The sequence below is a fragment of the Athene noctua genome, chromosome 1 (genome assembly GCF_965140245.1).
Source record: "Athene noctua chromosome 1, bAthNoc1.hap1.1, whole genome shotgun sequence".
Lineage (NCBI taxonomy): Eukaryota > Metazoa > Chordata > Aves > Strigiformes > Strigidae > Athene > Athene noctua.
The window spans coordinates 182,994,823-183,016,757 of NC_134037.1; the positions used below are offsets into that span (position 1 = coordinate 182,994,823).

General features: G+C 40.9%; 1 protein-coding gene across 1 annotated transcript in view; it reads left to right on the top strand.

Annotated features, from left to right (window-relative positions):
* Nucleotides 1-21,935, top strand: part of ARHGAP6 (Rho GTPase activating protein 6) — a 333,285-nt gene that overhangs the window by 38,039 nt on the left and 273,311 nt on the right. The gene's annotated exons all lie outside the window — the stretch shown is intronic.

Below are 21,935 nucleotides of genomic sequence, written 5' to 3' on the forward strand. Positions count from 1 at the left end.
TTAAAGCTGTTAGACCATAATAGCAGTGTATGTGTTGTGTAAGTAATGTTGTTTTGTATGGGTTTGTCAAAACTCTAACAGGTGTCTTAAAGACAGTAACACTTCCAGAGCATTTCCCCCCCTTTTTTAGAAATCATTACTATGTTGTAGTGTGCCATAAATAGTGGAAATGAAACGTATGTTTATCTCCTGAGTGCCTTTAAAATACTGCCTCAGAATATTCAGCTTAGCCTGACAAATAGTCCTTATGTGACCTGTCTCTTGTTATGCTTCCTACATTTTGCACTTGGAGTGAAGCACTTGATTAACTCTTTCTGTGAAATCTAATCTAATATTACAATGTCCAGTTTCCAGGGTTCTGCTGGAAGTTAACTGCACATGAAGTCCTACTCCACCTCAGCATCAGTAGCTCTAGACTGAACCCTAAGCATCTCATAGCGTTACAAGTAATGGAATCAAAACAAAGCAGCACCAAGACAGCTAACAAATGTCACCATTTCATGTACACAAAATATGTTTTATAAATAAATACACAGTTTTAAAGAGTACACTAGTTGTTACTTTAAGAAATCACCCAAACTTCTCATATGAAAACTTTTAAAGCCAAACACTAATAGAGGTGAAAAATGTTCTCTGTAGAATTGTGCTCACGCTAACATTATAGTTCTAGACATGGCTTTCCAAATACAACTGCTGGTTTTTTTGTGTGTAAATGGTCTTGGTTTCTAAATACTGTAGATACATCAGTAGAGGAAATTAAATATGACAGCTGTAATGTAAATATTTTTAGTCTCAAAAGTGTGTTGCTCCTGCTATTTAATATATATGCGTATGTACATACCTACATACATATATATGAATTTTTGAATGTGCTGTCAGGTGCTACAGGCTAATGTTTCCTGAGACTTTGTGAGACAGGAGCTGGCAGCTATCTGAGCCTGTTCAGTGCTCTGCTTCACATCCTTCCAGAACAGAAGGCATTGGGTTTAATGTTGCTCTGCCTGCCCCAAGCACTTGCAGCCTCAACAGGCAGCAAAGAAAGGACAGAAAGTGACAATGCTGAAGGACACTTATGCGGTAGTTCATCTAAATTCAGCAGTAATTAATTTATCTCCTGGAATTTCATCACATTTATGAGTATTAACCCAGACATTGACAGCTGATGTTAAGAAACTGCTTGTCTTCTGACCCATCAGTAATTTTGTTTTGTGGCTCTCCTACCGAATAGCCAATAAGGGGATCGGGAAAACGGTTCCTGGATCTCTGCTGACTTTCTGTTTAATTGAATTGCTCTTCATAATAGTTTGAAGCAGCTTTGTGTCTGCTACTGATACATGTTTAGTCCAAAACAATTGTGAAAATCAGTAATCTATGGAGCATGTTACCAGCTTTAAAAGACAACTCCCTCACCCCCAGGTTGAATGTATACAGAAGACATTTTGTGAAATTCGCTTTCTTAACTTCTTACTTAACAGTCTTCTAAAGGAGCCCCAAATATGCCAGGTTGTTACAGGACACTCACCACAGTCTGCAAGGCTTTGAATTTTGCCAACTTACCAACACAATATTATGCCAGAAGCATCTCTCTCTTTTTCCTTTTTCCCTTTTTTTTTTTTCCCCGAGGTACAGTAGCTTCATTTGGAGTAGAAGATGCCTAAGGCTCTTTCATAGTGCTTCAGGCAAATAATCCTGTAGTCCAAGTTTCAGCAGTTTATGGTAAATAATTGAATAAAAACTTCTAGAAATGTGATGCTTGCACATTGATTTTTCTCTTTAACTGTACTTCTTATATGCTTGTGGTGGTAGTTTTGTATAAAGTAGTTCCAAAAATGACAGTAGCATCTCCTTATTCCTGGTGCATCTGTTCCCAGTAGTATCTGCTGACCTTTGCTATCGAAGGAAGTTTGTGCTGTCCTTGTCTTTTTGTGCCAGCATTGAAAAATCAGCCCATATAGAACAGGGCGTTTAATTTATTTTATGGCTAACACAATGGTGAACTGAAATTTTTGTGGTTTGCCTTAGTTTTCAGTGTTCAGTCTCTGTTCTCATTTGCTAAAAAATCTTGAATAGCTATTCTTTGCTGTCATTTCACAGTACATATAATGAAGCAGAAGAGGTCCATTTTTCTACTCCACTGCCTCCCAGTGTATTGTTCACAAATACAGGAAGAGGAAGGTGCACATGAAGGCTATCCCGGTGCCAGAGTTGTCCACAGTGGACTACAAACTCTGTAACTGCATCATATAGAAAGCACTTTCAACCTTCTAAACTTCAGGGTGAATTTAACTGAACTTGAGATTTCTTTGATTAGTTGAATGAACGATGGAGAAAACCTGTAATGACTATTGCATGGTGGATGCCAGGGAAAATTTTTTTATATTTATGTTAGATGAGATCAGTCAAACTGATGAAATCCAATCTCCACTGCCACCCTTCTCTCAACGTGTTTGCTAAATCTGAGCACATATCCAGTTGTTAAGGTTTTGCTTCTTTGCATCTTTCAGCATTGGAATTGGGATGGCAGGAAATCCAGCCTGAAGCACTGTTATTTTTGTTCATCATACAGAGTTTATATTTTTAAATAAATAAAGTTATTTTTAAAACGGGCAATAATGCGTGTGAACATAACAAAAATCACAGAGGAGACATCAAATCCTTAAATGTTAAATAATCTGCTTTACAAATTAGAAGTTATACCAACTCCCATCCTATCAGGGACCTTTCTGCAGTGAGATTTTTGAAGATTAAAACGTGTGTTTCACAATAGACTTTCTTTAGCATTTTTCTTTTTTTTTTTTTCAAATGCAGATACAGAAAAAAACTTTCCCTGCGTGTTCTGCACATTAATTTCTGCTCTATTCCAGAATAATGTATTAGACTTTAAGGCAGGAACAGAACATGATGATCCAGGCTAACCTCCAGTGAGGCCAATTGTTCCTGTATCTACCCCAGCATCTCCTGGCTGAAATAAAACAACTTGTGATTTTTATTTTTTTTTAAGTACAAAATTAAATTAATTTAAAACAAATGAACACTCACACTCATTTTTGTTAGATATGTTGGCTCCAGATGTCAGATACATCATCTGTTTGAAAATTTGATTCCTTTTTCTCCCTTAGCTTCCTGTTTTTCATACTGAATAGAAGAAGTGTTATGGTGGACTGGATGAAACCTTACTAAATGTTTGACATCTTATTCATAGTAAAAGTAAGACAGGTATTATAAACCCAACTGAAAGCCTGAGAGTCTCTGCTCCCCCACATCCTGTCCTTTGGCTGGCATGGACATTTAACTTCGAGGTAGAAGAGGTATTCCCCGTCATCTGATAACCATTCCTGGGATGGGAAAATGGTATGTTGAAAACGCTAGTGTCCAAGGGAGAAGCATTAGGAAACGGAGCACAAAATCAGAACAAGTATTAGGAACAAGATTGGTGGAGAAAAAATTGTGGCCAAGGGGTTGTTGAGGCTAAGTGTTGGCAGGATAGGACCTGGAAATATTACCATTGAAACCATCTTTTCTTTGTATAGTGTAGAAGGGAGAAGGATGTTGCATGCTTTTTGTAGGAGTTGGGCTTTATCAGACAAATGGTTGACTCCATTGTGGTTTCTTTTTCTGACACAAGTAACCTTCAAGAGCAGAATTTTGACTTTATGGGCCAGAAATATATAAATGCTTATATGCACTATATGCACACCTGTGAACATGCTTGTAATTTTCTGACACAGCACATTAATTAGATAGAGTTAGTAGTGAAGGTCAAAATGTAATGAGATTATCTGCTTCAACATTATGTATTTCATTTCACTACTAAAATGGTAAAGCAGGGCTAGGCATCTAAGCCAATACACATGAAAAAATAATGACTATGTTTTGTACTAATTGGCCAAGTTCATCTTTTTCAACCTTCCTTGGCTCCAAAAATAAAATAACTATTGACCTAGTTCTAAAAATATACAGGATCAGGTAATACCTTAATTCTGATTTCTTTTGTTCAATCTTTGAAATGCTGTCACTTGCAGCTGACAAATGTACACTGGTAGGGAACAGTGCCATCGTGAAATGCTGCAGACTGAAAAAAATCACCTGCTTGTCCTGGGATGAGTGCCATCGCTGTCTGACAGAAACATCAGTCTGGCCTCTCAGCTTCTGAATAGGATGCAGATGTTTCCAATGGGAGAGGAATTTACCTATATAGCACAGGGAATGATGCAGCAAGAGGTGACAGTGTTTTGCATGTGACTTCTTATATCCAAACACAGGACTTCTTTTTTCCCTTTTCTCTAAAGGCAAACCCACAATCTGTTAAATATTAAAAGAAGATTGCTCATGTACTGGAAGAGATTCAGTGCAGCTGTTTGTTTTGGCAGATTCAATTTAAAAATAAATATTCCTAACAAAATAATAGAAAAATATATGTAGAATATTGTAGCTTTGTTTGGCATTTATGGTACGGTGCACTAAGTTCTCATTAAAGTTATCATCATCATTTTTACATAGCAGTTGGGCATCTAGTCAGAAAAATGTATGCTCACAAATAACTAGGCCTGTGCCTGTAATATTCAAGCAATATATGACATTGGCTTTCCTTATTGCCCTTGCTTTGCTCCTTTTTTTTTTTTTTTTTGCTTGGGCATTAGGTTTGTGAGCTGGGTTCAATGTTTGAATCTAATTACTGGATTATTTCTTTCCCAGTTATTCCTCCCAGTCCTTTCTGCACAGTCCTTTCATATCTATATTGAAACTGGGCTGCAGTTAATCTTCTAGAGTGGACTTATTGAAAAGGAAAATTGAGCAGATTGATGTTTTCCCATTTTTAGTCTTTATGTCCTTTTGGATTCCAACTGGAAGGTGAGAGAGAGCAAAAGCAAAATACACATCAGTTTATGATAAACATGGTCCTCATGAAATGCTGCAGCCGGCAGATCAGAGGTAGAGATTATCTCTTGCAGGCTCTGAACACCTTTGCCCTGCTTCAGCAAGCTGCTGCCAATAGCCAATTTGTTCTGTAGAATATTGCTGGGTGTTTTTTATTCTCTCTGGTGACAACCAGTTCCTATTCTCCATGTGTGCAAGAAGGTTTATGGGCCCTGCCCTGTCACCTTGCCTCCCCTTTGAACTTGAATCCGTGGATGAAATCTGGACCTTGTAGTCCTCATTCCTTGCATATTTAATTTCATGCTGAATTGACTCTCTTCCTGCTCTGGTCTTTGCTTTGATGTGCCCACGTTTTGTTTCCATTATTAAAAGTTGGAGAAAACCTATTGCCGGTTTCCCTGTATTTCCTTAATTTAGTACGTTTTAATGTATCTGTCCATCTTTCTTTCCTGTGTATATAATGTCAAATAGAGAAGAAATACCAGGATGATATAAAGAAAAGCTTTATCAGCATTAGCATGGGGATATGTTATTTCTGGGCAAAGGCCACAAATGAGTTATTCAAGACATGATAAATGAAGGGAAGACTATTGTAAGAAACTTCTCTATCATGTATAAGTCACATAAATCACTGTATATGGGCAGAGGAATACTTTCAAGAATTTTAAATTATTGTTGTGACTAAAATGAATTCAAAATACAGATGTAAGTTTATTAGAACAATCAAATTGATTGAACAAGTTGGTGGCTTCTAGAGCAGTTTAGGTATGATGAAGTCTTACCAAAGCAAGACAGGCTCTGGGAAATGCTTGACTAGATGGGATTGCTGACCAACTCCTTTGAGGACCACATCTTCATCTCCAGTACAGTTTGTCTGTTGTGAAGCCATCGACTTCAGAGTCCTTGGGTCTGGAGCGAGAGGTGGTCTAACTAAAACTACCCTGAAGTCAGGGGTTTCTGGCCCCTTTCTCATGTTTCTCGTTCCCCACCTTTGTCCTAGCACTTAGTTCAATCTGATTAGGTATACTGTCATTGCATCTATAGTGGCAGTGTCTATTTTCCTGAGCAGACACAAGAGCAATCAAAGACCTTACGTATTTTTGGAGAACAATATTTCTAGGTCAGTGTTGATTTATAATATCTTTTATGAGGGTCCAGTTTGGTCAAGAAAGAAAATAGATGCACTTGAAGCATGCAGGCAAGACCCACAAAGGGTTGGTGAGCCAGCACACATGATTTTTGTCAGCTCTAACAGGGCCTCTTCCATATTTTCGGCCTGGATCGCTGGCATACCTTGCCCCTTTACTCCAGGGTCCCCTGGGAGCTGTGATCAACCGTATATGTTGTCTCTGCCTTGAGAGCCCACTCCTTCCAAGAGATCTTGGGATCTTGGGGAGTTTGATCTTGGGAAGTTTGTTCTTGGGAAGTTTGATCTTGGGAAACTTCTCTGGTGGCATAAAGGACCACCTTTCAGTCCTGCAGAGATGCCAGCAGTCAGACTTGGTGATGAACTTATTCATAAGGGAGCAGTTACTCTTCCCACTTTTCACCACACTGAGTCTGGTTTGTCCACTGCCTCCAGCCATAAAATGTTTATTCTGTTAAGTAGAGGAAAAGAACACCTTCCTCTGAGATATTTATTCAAAATAAAAGCAGCTCATTTGAAGCTCACTGGTGATCTGGAATGTTGAGAGAAAATCTGCTGGAGGGATTAATGGTGGTTTGGGGGATGACATACATTTGACTGTAATTGTGACCTGATCCTTAAGAGAAAAGAAAAAGCTGGGCACAGTTCTGATTTCTGATGTCTAATTTTTCACTGCTGATAGTGGGTCTGAGTAATCTGTTGCACTTTAGGAATAAGGTCTTGGGTTTATAGCAGACAATTTGCTACAAACACAGTTCAGTAGCTGTCAAAAATGCAAATAAAGTTTTACGAATTATGGAGAAAGAGTAAAGAACAAACCAGAAACAGAGCTTTTGAAGCAGTTGCCTGATCTGTCCTTGCCTCCTTCTGCTTTGGTTTGCCTGAGAGCAGTCAAAGGGCCCACAAGCTGGATTTGTTTTATGTGAAGCTCACTCAGAAGATGCACTTCAGAAACACACCTGATGTGTTCAGTATGCAAATAGACTTTCAATCTCATCTGTTCCAAAATAACCCCCCCAAACCAGGTGTGTAGTCAGATCCTCCTCTCTGCATGGCTGCCTCTGTGGTGCTGCAGTATTTGCTGATATGGAGGTAGTCAGAGGGGCTCCTGCTCTGGGCTGGTGGCATGGAGGTACATGCCGTACAGCTGTGCTTGCCGTGTGATTGTGCCTCTCTCCAAGTGTCTCCAGGTACTGGGGACCTGATACTGGGATAGGCTAGACCTTGAGTATGTTCTGGTTGTGTGAAGGATATCGGGATCTTAATTTTAGTAGAGACAGTAATGGAGATATTATTCAGAGTTACTGAAAAATAATAATGGCCATATTATTTTTCTTTTTGGGTCATTTGAGAACTAAGGACCTTACCAGGAACAATGTTATTTGTTGCATCCTTTCCTGAATGTAAGAAAGAGGAACATCCATCCTGTTGCTAATAAAGTCGACATTCCATAATAAGAACAAGCTTATCTCTCTCCTGAGAACTTGAATTACTGATGCTGTTAGTGAAGGCCTGGGAATGGGACCCCTGGCTGAGTTGCCCTCCAACTCTATCCATCCTTGAAATTTCCCCTCTGTAACCTTTTCATCTCAGAGGGTGTTTTCTGCCTCCTGGTGATGATCCATCTTAATTCACTCTATACAACATAACTTGAATATAGTGCCATAGCTAATTGCCACCATCTGCATGTAAACCACAAGTTTTTTCTACCACATGTCACAACAGCAACTGAACTCTGGCTACTTGAAATCTGTCCCAGAGCAGACACCTAACTCAGATCCTTTGAGTTACTCTTTGGCAGTCCATGCCTCTCTCTGCTGACTCCACCTGCTACTTCATATCACAGAATGGTTTTGGTTGGAACAACCTTCAGAAATCACCTAGTCCAACCACCCTGCCACCTTCCACTAGACCAGGTTTGCTCAAAGCCCCATCCAGTCTGGCCTTGAACACTTCCAGGGAGGGGGCAGCCACAGCTTCTCTGGGCAACCTGTTCTAGTGTCTCATCACCCTCATCATAAAAAATTTCTTCCTTTGGTCCAAGCTAAACCTACCCCCTTTCCATTTAAAGCCATTTCCCCTTGTCCTGTCACTACAGGCCTTGGTAAAATGTCTTCCTCCATCTTATAAGTCCCCTTTATATATTGAAATGTTGCAATAAGGTCTCCCCGCAGCCTTTTCTTCTCCAGGCTGCAACCCCAACTCTTTCAGTCTTTCTTCACAGAGGAGGTGTTCCATCCCTCTGATCATTTTTGTTGCCCTCCTCTGGGCCTGCTCCAATAGGTATATGGCTTTCTTGTACTGAGGACCCCAGAGCTGGACACAGTAACTCCAGGTGGAGTCTCATCAGAGTGGTGTAGAGGGGAAAAGCATCGACTCTTTGGTGACTTGTTTATATCGGTCTCAACTAGCCTGGAGTGGAGGGAGTGTATGCATCTTGTTTTCTGGACCACAAACTTACCTGCAGTGCCTGGAGAGCAATCCTTGGGAACAGGTAATAACGGGAGCATTTCAAGTTTCTTGATGTGTAACAGCCATTCAGTTCGAGGCACCTTTTTGGTGCAGTGCCCAAACCATGTGCCATGAGGCTGAAGGAGGGTGTCAGCAGCAGGAGGTGGGCAGCAGTTTGCAGTGAAGGATAGGTACAGACACACAGAATACTTGGGTAGCGCTGACTGATCAGTAATCAAAGGCGAAGTGGACATTTTAAAACAGGACACTATGCAGAAATAGAGAAAGACTTAAGAGAGGACTTTGGCTCCATGCTCTCATGCCATCTTTTTTTCCATCCAGGTATCTTAATGAATTGCCTGCAGTCACCCTGCAGTAAGCAGTGAGATTTCTGCAGGTGCTGGTCCTATTAATCTCAAGGTCATAGGCCCTGGTACACCAGTGTGTCAAACTTGGTTTTTTAATCTAAAACTGTTCAATTTCCAGATGAACGTTGATTAGTAATTAATGTGCATATGCCTGTGTAGAAGGAAGGATGCTGGTTGGGTGGTAACCTGTCACTTCTCTCTCTCTCTCCCTTCTTCTTTCTCTTCACTTCTCTCTTTTATGTTCAGGCTTTGGCTGCAGTCCCTGGAATCAGCTGCTATCAGACTGTGGAAGATCTTCTGATGCCAGCAGCAGCATCTGGCTGCCTGGCACAGCTCTTTTGAACAGTTATCTTGATTTCTATTGCGGTCAACATGCAGCTGGAATTTTTTATCCTGCCTGGATGCTTTTTCTTTTTGGCTTACCTTGGATTATTTGGAATTTATGTTTCCATCCCATGGGGGAAACAGGTCTCTTTGCAGTTACTTTTCAGGACTTGTGTAAAGGATCCTTGCAGCTGAAATATAGGGACTTTATGTTTGGATGTTCTTCTTGCAGGCGAAACACACTAAAATTTACTCTCACACTGAAGCTGTTGCACACTTGCAGAGCGTATGCTGGGGCTTAGTAAAAAAGGAGAAGCTTTTGTAGTAGTTGCAACTTTTTAAAAATATATTTTATATCAGAAAATTCTTATTTGTCCAAGCAGAAACTTTTTGCATTGTGTAATTTTTTAAAATGAAGTTTCAGCAAGGTTCTTTCTTGGGTCTAAAGTAGGATTCCTGCTAGAAAAGAGACATATGAAAGCAAAAAAAACCCTATGAATTACTAGTAACGAACCTCTTCTTCCCTTTCACCTAGGTATGAAGGAGCCAGATTCAGATTCTTGCTATACCTGATTTAGTGCTGTGACAACCTGGCTGCAAATTTGGGGTGTTTCTCATTACAGCCTTTTACTAGGCCAGCTGAGGTGTTAGCCCCATAGCCTACTGACTAGCACATATGCCTGAGAGATGAGGACCTACAGCTGATTTGAGGGCTTCCCTGAACCAAGGAGTGGGTTTACGAGACAGAGGAGGAGGTGTCTGTCCCCAAAATGTTAGAGAAAACTGTTTTGTCACACTGTGGGTCAAAACTAGGTATCAGTGCTGCTTTTCTTTTTTTCCCCTAAAGGGTCTTGTTTGACATCTGGGCCATACCTAACCACTCATTCTCTTTTTATGATTGGTTACTCTATTACTGTGTATGGGTCCGAGACATCTGGGGTGCAGGTTTCATCATCCTAAAAATATGCCTTCGCTGCCCCTTGCTGTGCTGAGACAGATCCTTGCCTGGCAGCGGTTTCCTTGGGCTGCAAGCAAACATGCACCCCACAGCAAGAGAAGCCAGAGGATTGCTACCAAATTAGGAGACGAGGTTGCTGACTAGGTCAGCAGAGATACTGTGGAAATGTAAAGACAGCTTTCAGATCCGCCAGCTGCTGTGAAGAAGCCTGAAGAGTTTCTGGAGCAACAGCTATTTTTGGGGACACAGTGAAAGCAAGCGTTTTTGGGTTGGCTGGGGCTTCCTTTACTTAGGGCTGGGTGATCATCACTTTTGGCACCTTCGGACAACTTTGGGAGGAAAAACTGCATTTCACTGTGTCCAAAAATGTGGTCCCCAAACCGCGTCAGGAGAGTCTGTTACAGGAAAGCACGAAGCAGCGTGTTGGCACTTGTCACCTGGCTGCTGCTGGGCTTACAGCCATGGCCACGGAGGGAGCTGGGGGCCTGGCAGCCCCTACCCCTGCCCGGCTCGGCTGCTCCCCTTGCGATACCAGGTGGAAGGGAGGGAGAAGGGGTTTTGGCCTCCTCAAACTCTTGCTTCTTTATGGAAGTGGCCAAAAGAGCTGAGTGGAGCTATTCTTGTTCAGGAAAGCCTTTTGCAGGTGATGGCTTTGTGTCCTTGCCACCCCGAGTTTGTGGCAGGAGAAGGCAAAGAGAAGTTGAAAGTGAGCAGCTAGGGACAGCTGTTGGTCTTGGCTCCCACTGAGAAAGGACAGGCCAGGGACTGCTTTCATTTTTCCCCACTGGCTCCTGTCACCCAAGGTCCATCCCAAGCAGCAGTTATGCCCCTGCCTCCCATGGCTCCACTCCTGGGGGCTGGAAGAAGTAGGGGAGAGCTGGACCCTCCCAGGTGATTTTGGGGGGCAGAAGTCTTATTGACAGGTGTTCATTATAGCTCTGACCTCTTCAAAATAACAGGCTTCATTTGGCTTTTGAACCAAAAAGGTTGGGATACCATTAGTTTATTTTGTGCTAACAGCAAGTCAGCAGCGTTACTCCTAGGACTTCATGTGATCTTTCCTACCTGCACTAGCTCAGTATTTCCCTTGCTTGGCAGATATGTTAACTGAAATAATAAGCGAAGATGTGACTGTGGTTACACATGGTGCTTGGCAAGGACTCTTTGTCCTGTACGTTAGCCACAGATTTATCCTTCTGCTATGTGTACTGTCAGTTTTTTATTTCCTCCCTTTATTCAGTATTCCAATTTCCCTTCTTTTTTCTTCATTATCTTTGCCTTTGCCCAGCCTTGTTTCTCCCTGTGGTTCACTGACTGCCATCTTTTACCTTGGATCTTTCCTTTAGTGTCAGTGAGAGAAGAGGATGTGCACACAATGCCACATGCAGATATCTCCTACATACACGTGGGCATCAGGATCCCTGCCCACACGGGCATGTGCACATGCCCTAGTATGTCTGATTGGCTTTCCACCAGTAATTTAACCTAAGCCAACTATCTTTTATTAAATCCTCAACTGTCAAACAGGGCATAGGCAAGAGCCGCAAACCATGTGTCTTCTGTTTTGCCACCTGCTGTTCTGACTGCATCTTATAAGTAATATGCCCCTACTGAAGTTATGGCAAGGTGGGACATTTGCTAGAAGACAGACTTTTTGGATTCATAGTTTGGACTGATCATGCCACAAATAAAAATCTATAGATCTGTTCTATGCATTTAAATTATCATTACTACAGAGTGGGTTTTTTTAGCAGGGAAGAAGTAATTTTTGAGTAATCTGCAATACATTGCTCCTAACTTAAAGGCAGGGTATTTGAAACATGTAGCTGTGGTCTAATTTCAGCTTCATCCTAGAAAATACATTTAGTCAAAGAGGGGACTTTAGATTCCTGGACATTATCCAGAGTTCAGTTCAATGACACTTTAAACACAGGCAGGAAATAGAACAATTTCAGTCCTTTCTCACTCTTTCTAGCAAGCTGAGAAAATACGGAAGGTTCTCCCTTGTTTTCATGGACAATTTGCTTTGTGCCATACTTAACTGGTGGTGCTGAAGATACGTAGCAAATGTAAAAAACCCCTTCATTTTTAAACTGTTTACATTGGAGAATATCCTTCTCCAAAATCGCGTTGCTATTTTTAGCTCTGTTAGTGTTGGTGTATGGTGGATGACTAATGAGAACTGAATATCAGCAACAATCTTAGGCTGCTGAAGTGAATGGTAATGCCTACCTGAAACATACTTAAAAACATGCCATCTGGGGACTTAGTAACATGTTAATCGTGGTGTGTTAAAGAGCATTAGACCCCACTGTGACTTGTATTGAAAAGAGAGATCAGACTGGAACAATTTGCTTTACAGCAAAAGTGGCTGACACTGTTTTGCCTTTCAGACACCAGAGTGAGCACACAAGAAAGGCAAATGGCTATGGCAGGTCCTCCCCATTCCTCCCATTGTTGTTTCCTTAATTCTGTGTATTCCTGAAATTCAAATTTCTGTTTGTTTTCTGACTGAGCAGTTCTAATCTCATAAAATATTTATCAAATACAGTCTGGACTAGTTATGGGAAACACAGACAGTATATTGAACACCTTAGTTACTTTTCCGAAGACCATTTCTTGGTTAACAAGTTTTTCTCTTTCTAAACAAGTTGCTGTTGCAGGATTTGTTTTCCTCATACTAAATGCAAGGTCCATCACAAATCCATCTAACTTCTTGGTCCTAGTTATCAGATCAGAAATGCTGTGGCCACGTGGAGCGAAGCACTCATCCAATGTTGACTTCTTCTGCTCTTTCAAAATTTAGGGGTTAACCTTGTGCCAACAAGTTTTCTGTGAGTTAGGTATTGTTATGGCCTTTTGCAGCCTGCATAAAAGCATAATGATTTGGCTTATTTAACAAAAATGTAATTGTGTGTCTGTTCCTGGTCTGGATCAAATTTCTATTGCTGGCTGATCCAGCAGTGTGCAGGATGGGTATCACAGAGCACGGACCCGCAACTGAAGGCACTTCCTGGGTGTATTTTGATAGTCTTTTTCGTGACTGGATTAGGAATGAAATGGTCCATACTGAAATGTAGATCATCACTAGCAAATTTCAGAGTATATCCGTTAAAATCTATGGCGTTCACACTTCTTTGAGTACTTAGTGTGCAGGGTCAGGCAGGCAACACTGAACTTCCAAGACTTCAGTGATATAAACCCCTCTGTTTTTGCATCTGCTTGGCCTAGACAGAGTTGGCATTTCATGCCATGTGAACTGACTGTGTGCTGTGCTTCTGTGTTCGACAGGTATTTTCAGCTACCACAAACAGAATTTAAGAGAAAATACTGATGATCTTAGTGTACCATCTCACTTTACTGCAAGTGAGAAATAGAAAAGTGATATTGTTTTCATAATCATTCAGGCATACTTCTGTGTTACTACTACACTGTGTTACTATTTAATCATGAATGGTGTGGTTTAGGAATTTCAAAGGGAAAATACACACATACACACACACACACACACACAAAAGAGTTTTTAAAATATTTGTCTTGCTGTATCACTTTAGCCCAAGTACAATACTGAGCAATGTTATATTTTAAGCCATAATGTTTTTGCTTTCAGTGGTGTTCTGTAATTGAGCTGCCAGTCTACCTCATTTTGTTTCCTTCATACTTTTGTCACTACTTCTACAGAAATAGCAAAAATATTCCTTTTCCCTGCTGTGATTAAGATTAATCATCTCATGAAAATTTCATTTTTTCTTCCATTTCCACTGCCATGGTAAAGCAGTGACGGATCAAAATCAAGTTATTGTATACCAGCTAAAAAGGTTTAAATTGACAAAAAGAATCAGTCCTAAAAGAGAAGACAACTTTGCCATAACATCTGTTTCTTTGAGGGAAGGAATAGTTTCATTTGGGATGGAAAATATGTATTTATGGATATGAAATTGTTCTTTTGCGGTACTTCAGTGCATTTGCTACATTCCAGCACTGCATTTTATGTTAGTAAAGGCAGTTTAATGCTGCAAAAGATCTGCCTGGGCTAGCTGGTAGATCATTAACCTTCATAATGCAATTCATACACCCGAGAGTTTCTCACTGTAGTATATTGCCACACTAATCCTTTTTTTTGCTACTTGAACACCTCTATTGTCCAAAATGAGTGGACAGAAGATTGCTTTAAGCATTAAATTAATGGGAAAAGCTCTGGAAGGGGGAATGGTCAAAGAACATTTGCTCAGGCTGTGGGAAGCTCTGACAAATGATTTTGAATACTTTTGGTGTCGTTGAATTCTGAAGAGGAGAGGTGGCCATGAAAATAGCTGAGGACTGGTTTTGAAAGGAGAAAACTATTACCACCGTGGAGAAGAACTTGAGAGCACTGGTAAGTAAAGCACGGCAAGTTTGGTGGACGTAAGCTTCATGATACTGACTGACAGTGTTGTCTTGGGCCTAAGCATGTTTTGATGCCCATAGATGAGATACAGCATGATCGGAACAGGCCAGATGAGAAGACAGAGACAGAAGATCAGACACAACTAGACTGTGAGCTTGGTGAGCTAGCCCAGGAGAACAGCAGAGGAGCCATGTTGGCACTTCCACTAAAACGAAGACTTTCAAGTGAAGCACGTAACCTTTCCAGAAATTGTGTATTGCCAGTGGGAGGCTGAAGTATGTATTTAAAAAACCTGACTGTTCTCAATTTTTAATGCATTGATCTTTTTTCTTCTTTCTATTGTTTCTATTTACTAATAATAGCTTCTTGGGTGGTAAACTCAGGCAAAATAACTCTCAAGCCATGTAATTACTGATAATGTGGCAGCTAGAGAAGAATTTACACTGTTCTTGTTGGAATGATCTTAACTGAAAGGCAGCAAACTCTGGACATAGGCAGATCAACAAAAAATGGAAAATTTATTACACTTGGCTGCATTTGTTGTTGTAGTGAGTGGGTGTGAGAGAAATATTTTCATGATTAGCCTCAGATTCAGGGCACGGCATTGGATCAGATAGTAATAATGTCTATCTTGTCTCCAGTTACTGTGCTTACAACATCAGTTGACTACAATTAATAACTTGTTCCAGGGCATAAAACTTCATTATTTCCATTTCCATTTTGTTTCAAGTCCTCACTTCATCACGATCAGGTCACTCTTGGCAGAACTCCAACAAGGAGCTGGGACCGCGTGTCTGTGAGATTTGTGTGCTGGATTCATGGAGAAGGACAGCCTGCTCCTCCTGCAGAGAACTCCTCATGGATGCCAGAAGGGAGGTCAGGGCCACAATGGGGAGCAGGAGGGCTGCAAAGAATGGAAGAGGGAGATGCTGATCTTGTGTCCCGCTCTGCTGCCAGGTCCCAGATACCTGGTGGCACCTGTCGGCTACCTATTTTCAACACAGTCCGTACTCCACAGGGCCTCTGTGGACACCCTCCTGAGTAAGTCTCCTGGGCGGTGAAAGTTAGCTTGAAGGCATTAGGTTGCAGGAAGCTATGTACTGTGGTTCTGTGTTGCTTTTCTGTGATGCTGTGGGATTCACCAAGAATCCCACCTGTTTTCAAGTAAAGGAGGTGTCACGTCTTGTAAGCAAAGAGGGAAAATGGAAAAGAAAGTCAGAGATGAGCTCTGGTAGTTTCTTGCTCTTCATTTTTTTTACAGAGATTAGTGAAACAAAAGTACATTTGTAAGATGATAACTCTAGGATTTTGTAGCATACTTCTGTAAAGCTCAGGAAGATGGTAGTGGTATACAACTACCTACATCATCCACTGTTGAAAAGATTGAAGAAAAATCTTGATATTATTGGAATGATAGAAGCTTAATGCCCTGACTCTGTCACGCAAAGATATGTGGAGAAAGCCTATTCAAGAGATTATGGAATTCATCAAGCACAAACAGCTGTGAAGGCAGCCTTAAATTTTGAGATTGATGAAATTTTTGCAATACAGATTAACAACTTAATTAACATTAAGTTAATTACTTAATTTAAATGCTGGTCTGTTTCCGTCAGCATGTTGACTTTTTGCACTGATATCACACTGTTTGAAAGCACTGCATCATAGAAGGAAGTAGCAATTGCCCATGCACACCCACTATAAAATGTTCTTGGTGGACTAGCACATTTCAGTTGTTGATCACATACGACAGCGCTATGGCAGGCTGGCTAAATACAGTAAAACCGGAGAAGAATGTGGGTCTGTAGCTTTAATTTTTCTGAATCGTATAACTGCTTTGTAAAACTAATCTCTTTAAGGACAAAGGATCAATTTCTCATCTCTCAATTTAGTAGGAATTACCCCAGAATATATGGGATGACTCAGGAGACTCTTAATCCCTCAAACCCTTGATCTTTGTGTAAACTTGCATAGTGTAAACCACCTGCTGTGGTGGAAGCTGTCAGTCTGCAGTGATGGGAATGGGGAACAGGACTCCAGCAGATCCTTGCTTAAACTTCTCCAGAGGGTGAAGTGCACAGTGGCTTGCTCACACTGAGTGCTCAGTTGGTATGTGGAACAACCAGAAGGACCAAAAAAACTAACAGAGTAGTAGAAACAATGAGATGAAAGGGAATCATCTTACCTGTCTCGTTAGATCTGCTTTTCTTATTAATTTTCTTGGGTTTTTATCCTTTCTCCCATTTAACTGGATATCTATTATAAATTCTGTATATTGCAGCATACACGTGGTCTAGCAGTGAACCTCCTTAAACATTTATGTCAAGCTAAACTGAGTAACTATTGCTAATTTTATCTATTGTGACTAAACCACATGGCAAAATATTCAATAAGGGAATTGTACGTATTGATAAGCAGCAGTAGCAACAAGAGCATAAAAACCCCATAAAACCCCATAAGGGGAACCACAAACATCAGAGAGGAAATGTGACTCCAGCAGAGTCACAGTACCTGTTCTGTCCTTGCCCTCTTTCCACACCAAGGACCAGCGCTCGTCTTGGCTAGCAGGAAGCACAGGCACCCTCATGGAGCAAAAGCCAGCACCTCCATCAGCAGGAGGTCTTAGTGGTGCTTGCAGTCTTTGCAGGACCGAGGTGCTTGTGGTCATCACCTCCTGGACAAAACCCTTTTCTGAATAAAGCTTGTGTGGGAAGGAGCTCTTTGCCCTGGGACAGGCACTGTGAGGTACACTTTAGTACATGGGATGTGACACTCCAGGAAAGCTGCAGGCATGGCTTTTGCCAAGTGCCAGTTAGACACATGTGCTAATTAACATTCTATCTTGACTTGAAATGGCATCTAGGATGCCTGAAAGCCTGCCTTGTGATCTGCTAGTAAATTAGCCTCTGTCCATTGCATTCATCCTAAAAAGGCCCTGTTTCCTCGGACAGAGAGTTCCTGCATCATAAGCTTGTTAAAGAATTCATTTTACCAGAGTGGTATTATCCTCTTCATCCTCTTTTAGGGATGTCCTTGAAAGACCATACTTTTCTTTCAAAGGAAGGGAGCAAGTAGTGTTATTCTGAAATTTGCCTTAGCCCATTTTACAAGCAGGTGGGTTGTCTGCACTGTAATGACTTTCTTCCTTTTGTTATATTCAGATAAATTTTTATAATGGAATTGTTTTTGATGTAGCTTTCAGTAATTCTACTTTATGAAACTTCCACCTGCATGTAAGGCAAATTGTATAAATCTTACAACAGTATTCCTATGAATGACTTATTAACTGATGAAAATTTAAAATAGAGAAATATTTTACTATTGTAACTCTTCTAAACAGCAAGTTTTCAGTAGTATTTTTCTTGATCCATAAAATAAGAGATGAACACTGATTCTTGAGGCTTTATATCTGTGTGTGCTAATGCTGAAAATATATTTAAGGACGTAGAAGCCATTTTTGCTGGATATTTTATAACATCACAAACAAATAAGGAACTAGATTTTCTAATGTAATTTTTTTTTTTCTTCATGTGGTTATTTCAGTGTTGATCTTGCATCTTTTAATACTACTAAATAAGAAATACAAAACTTTGCTGCCAGTCTTGATAAAAAATCATTGTATTTGAGATACGAAAACCAAATTCTTAGCTTCCAGTTTCATAGATGTGTGTTACAGCTGCTTGCCTTGTAACTTGCCCTTGATTTAGCACAGCAACTTCAATGTGATTATTAATTAGATAGTAAGACATGACTAAAAAAAGCATCCCTGAAGTAGAGCTTATAGTAAACAACGTATTTTTCCATTTCTTATCTATGTAATAACAGTGCCTTGAAAAAACACCAGTGCTTTCATCTGTTTTGCAAGTAGAACTGAAGTGTGTTTTAATGTTGGGTCAGCAGCATGCTTCTTGTGGGCTACTGCTGTGGTAAAATCTTCTCAGCCTCCTGTGCCCATCATGGAGGTTGCTCTCCACTTTTGGTCTGGCCTGTCAGGGTACTGGGATGCATGCTAACTTCAGTGCTATTTTTTATAGAGTCAGTAGGTCATCTGATAAGGAGAGGATCTTAGGGTGATAAAATGGTTTGGGCTGCAAGGGACCTTGAAAATTCATCTAGTCAAACTCTCCTGCCATGATGAGGGACATCAGGATGCACTGCCAAAGTCAAGGTTGAATGAAATATATGGGGACTACACTGCTAACCTGCTTAAGTGCATAAGTAAGGTGTAAATTTTTACCTCAGCCAGACCTGTGGAGGCTTTTGAAGGCCCTGGTAGTGTTGCTGTGATGTTGTCCTTTCACACTTCGGTTTCTGATATTTGGTTCTTGTTCCCCAGTTACAGCTTTGCAGCCTGCATTTCAGTTGCAGGTGGAGAATCCCACAAATTAAATTTTGTCTATTGCTTCTGTTCCTCAAACTCTGATCTAGTCAGTCCCCTTACTCCCCAAAACACTGATACATGAAGTAGTTTTTTTCCAAATGTAATTTTTAGCTTCTTTCCCACTTACTAATAACTGAAATAGTGGAAAAGACAATCATTGTCACTACCATTTATCTCAATTCCGATTTTTCTTTCTTCTGATGTTGTCTTCTTTTTTACTTTGTTTTAAGGAATAATGTTTTATCAGATCTGGAAATGGTCCCAGAGATCACTTAGCTAAGGAGAAAGAAAGATGATCACACTGAAAGGAGATCAGGGGCTTAGATCCCCATGTAAACACCAGCTCATGGGCATGGAGGTTCCTTCTGCTTATTATGTGGCATGTGTTTTTTCCTTTGGCTTCAACATAACCCTCATCTCTGAGCTGGTATGCACTGTGGTAGCCCAGACCTTCCTCGAGGCTGTCTTTGCTCCAGACTAACTACAGGTGATAGTCTTGAGGTACCTAGTGTCTCAGAACGGTGATCGAAGGCAGTGAAGTTAACTTGATTTAAAATACACTTTTTGTTCATGAATTATGGGAATAAATAACCCAAACTATATCCAACAGAGTATCTTTTCTAGTGCCACCTGGAATCATATGCACCATATATAACCTGAGGAGGTTTAAGTCCATTTGGTGTCTTTCCTATACATTTCTGTAGCAATGCTTGATATTCTTCTCCCCAGTTTACACTTGAATTTGATTTTTTTAATGGGTAATAGTACTTGTTTCAGAGGAAATTAAAATGTGCCACTTACGTTTCTATTTGTAACTTACTTATAATGAGTAAATTTTCTTAATTAGTATCTTAACATAATCTTAATTCTAGTTTAGCAAAGCATTTAGCTAGAACATTTACTGTGTCATTTTCCAGAAATAGTTCAGATTTAGGCAATTCAAAAATATGAATAGCTTTTATTGTGTCAGGGGAAAAGAAAAAGAAGCAACAAATATGTGCCTGAGTCACCTGACTGTCCTGTCTATCATATATAGAATATATGATATCATATAAAAGGAATATCCTTTTAAATGAAAAGGAAAAAAATAAATTCCCAACCCCTACGAAGCCACTTTTTCAAGCTTCCTGTCTAGACTTGTAGTCAGAAAAAATCTCCAGGAACCAGCTCTTCCGTTGCTGTTTCTAGCACTGGAGCCTGTTCGCTTGGGCTGGGCAATAGGCAGCTCCGCTCAGTCTGTTCAGCAGCATCTCCTGCCTCCATGTGAAGACTCCCGGGAACATATCACCATTTTTAATCAGATGTCCACAGGTTCCCTGGGAAAAAGAGATGTTTTCCTATCTCTGGAGATGTCCCTATAGTGTTTACATGGCTGAAGAAGAGAAGCGGGAGACAGCAGTGGTTGTTGCAGTGGTATGTGGGCATCTGATAGCCCCGATGTGGAGATCCCCAAAGGGCATCCCATTATGTTGTTTGGTGGGTGGGGATTTTTTTTTTTTTTCATTTTATTTGTGTGAATTGTTTGGGGGTTTTGCTTAAAATATCAAGGGTAAAATCCTGGAACCCTGCGGCAATTGGTGGGAGGTTTGCCAATGAGTTTAATGGAATTCTGTAAATGTAAAAAAATTTTATTCCAAAATGTTACATTTTATGTTTGTTTTAAAAAGAAGTTGGTGGAGCTTTGTTCAGTGGCTTGGGCTTTGGCAATGCCCCCTGACCGCCGGGGCTGCCTGAGGGGCTGTGCCAGCCAGTTGCACTCCTGGCCGCTCAGCCCTGGCTTTGCAGGTGGGCTGGGCAGGGCTGGCTACTGCACTAGCTGGTGGTCGCATATGGCGTAAGGGAAGGTGGATCTGGCAAGAGTCATATTGTGCTACTAGCTAAAGAGAGCTAGATGGGCTCTACAGCTTGGTGAGAAGTCTGTGAGCAAGCAGGGCCACTGGCTTACACATGTAAGAGCTGGGAAAGCTGAACAGGTTGGCATAGCTCCTGATGACAGTTCCAGGATGTTTGGCACCCCCATATCCAGTCATCACTGCTTAAACGTTGGGAGTGAGAGTAGCATACCCATAAAAAACACAGGTCCTTGCCTTGAGAAGAACTCATCCATTCATTTTGCATTTGAATTTCCTTCTTAATGTATATTTCAGGAAATAGCAGAAGGTACTGTGGTCATTCCCTGCATCGTGGAGACCCTTCCTAAGACCACATCTAACCCCATGGGTCGTTACTTGATTGAGCTCTGCTGCTGGTCTTTAGCACCAGACCCAGTTAAGATATGTCACCCTGTTCCCTTCACAGCTCTTGATGGAGGCTGAGGTGTTGGCTGCTCTTGGGGAGGTGTGGATGCTCCCCCAGCTCTGCCCTAGGCAGCCTGAAGTGCACTGTTACCTCAAGGAGAATATATTTGGATTTTCAGGCAATGCTAATGCTTAGGGAGGCAGAGGTTTTAAGCTCTCATTTTTGCAACACACAACTGATGGAGTGAATTTTGGGAAGCTGTTTTGACATCATAAAGGAGCAAGGAAGCAAGTAGCTGATTTTCTTTTTCCTGTGCCAAAGTGCCAAAAATGAAATTTGTAGTAGTGGGAATAGGGCAGACTTTTATCTGTTCCAAATGTGCAACTGAGACACAACATCAAGCAGCAAAGTAAAGCAAGCAGGGTTTAATCCAGATATAAGTACATTGGGACTGGAAATGCTCCAGCAAACAGGGCTCCTGCTACACAGCCCAACTAATTTCTTGCATCCCAAACTTGATTTTAAGGTACATTAGCCTGTGTTGTAATGGTTCGGTATTTCTTTAATTCTTTGCAGAGATGACATGAAGGAACACTGTGCTTGTATAATATTCAACTGCTCAGTGGTGGAGGGGTGCAGTGTTTTTGAAGGCCGTACCCCAGCAGTATCCCTAGGGAAAAGCCAAAATACATCAGAAAATGACTGGAGTTAATCTGTAAACAGAAATCTGAGATGGCGCAGGTAGGCAAACCAGGTAGGAAATAATTAGGTGTTCCAAAGCTCCTTGGGATAACCACAAAACAGAA